Raw genomic sequence first — 1,517 nt, 5'->3', positions numbered from 1 at the left:
CACAAAAATGGAGAAGCAAGAATCCTATGTACTCAATTCTGATATGAGCACAATTAATGACCTAGTACACAGTGGGGAGGAGGAGAAGGGGAGAGCAGAGACAAGGAAGGAGGGAGGGGTGGGGTGTCATGGTGTATGACACACCTTTTGGGGGCAGGACACAATTATAAAAGGGACTTTACCTAACAAATGCAATCAGTGTAAACTAATTTTTTGTACCCTCAATCAATCCCAGACAATAAAAACAAGTAATAAATAAATAAATAAAAGAATTCAAAATAACTTGTCAGGGGGTATTGACAGTCTGAGAGAAGGAAGAGGCTGTGGTGCGCAGAGGGAAATGGCTCCCCAAAACACACAGGGACAGCATTTCCCAAAGTTATTCTGCAGAATTAGCACCTACTGTGTTCTCAACACTGTGCCTCCTATAGAAGATGGTCATGGAAACAGCAATAGTAGTCAGGTAAAAATCTTTTCACTGAAAGAGCTGTTTGAATGTCTGCCGAAATGTTCAAGTTTACCAAAAGAGAGGCATGGCTGGAACACAGAGAGATCATGATGCAGCCATCCTTTTTGGTTTCTTTTTAATACTGTGTGACCATTCACCTTTGATCTCCTGACCTGCATTACCTTGGTAACCATTTCATTTTTTAATTTAATGTTTTAATTTTGGCGTACAAGCTTTAACATTTTGCCGCTTAGAGGGTAACACCTGATTTCCTCAAATAGAGATACCCCTTTGAGTAATAAATTTGCAAAATGCTGTATTCATTTTCTGTAATAAAATTCATTGCAGTTTTTAAAATAAAAAATAAAATAACTTCTCCAGAAGCTCAGCAAACCTCAAAATAATATGGAGAAATAATTCAATGAAATGAGAACTTTCAAATTCCTAGTGGCCAGAACAAAAAAATTTATAGAGAAATGGAAATAATTTTTTAAAATCAAGTAGAAATCCTAAAGCTGAAAGATGCAACTAACATAATGAAAAATCCAATAGATAGCATCAACATCAGAGTGGATCAAGCAGAAGAAAGAATCTGTGAACACAAAGACGGGCTATTTGAAAATATACAATCAAAAGAGAAAGAAAAGAATGAAACAGAATGAAGAAAGTTTATGGAACTTACAGGACAGCATCAAAAGATCAAATGCTTAAAAAGAAAACAGAGCAAATGTTCCAGTCATAAGAATCCAAGAAGAAAAAGAGAAAAATAAAGAGAGGTAGAAAACTTATTTTTAAAAAAATAGTAGCAGAAAGCTTTCTGAACTTGAAGAAAGATACAAGTAATCTAGATATGGGAAGTTCAAAGCTCTCCAATCAGAGCTAAGACAAATAAGACTACTCCGAGATTTATTATCATCACTTGATGGCTATTTGAGTCTTTTACTATGGACTTTTAGATTTAATAGCTAATAACAATATGTTTTGTGATTATTTAATATTTATGTCTTACACTAAGTAATAAAGCCTTTTAAAGGCAAGTATTATATCTACTTTTTGCTCATTATGTTCC

At 34.3% G+C, this 1,517-nt stretch overlaps 1 pseudogene; it reads left to right on the top strand.

The window, feature by feature from the left end:
- The window catches only part of LOC111726154, an 11,404-nt pseudogene extending 10,845 nt beyond the window's left edge, over positions 1 to 559 (top strand).
- Positions 560 to 1,517: the final 958 nt, after the last annotated feature.

Source organism: Otolemur garnettii, unplaced genomic scaffold, assembly GCF_000181295.1.
Source record: "Otolemur garnettii isolate 467f Iridium unplaced genomic scaffold, OtoGar3 scaffold00003, whole genome shotgun sequence".
Classification (NCBI taxonomy): domain Eukaryota; kingdom Metazoa; phylum Chordata; class Mammalia; order Primates; family Galagidae; genus Otolemur; species Otolemur garnettii.
The sequence above is the reverse complement of the archived record's forward strand: the minus strand, read 5'-3'. Positions and strand labels throughout refer to the sequence as shown.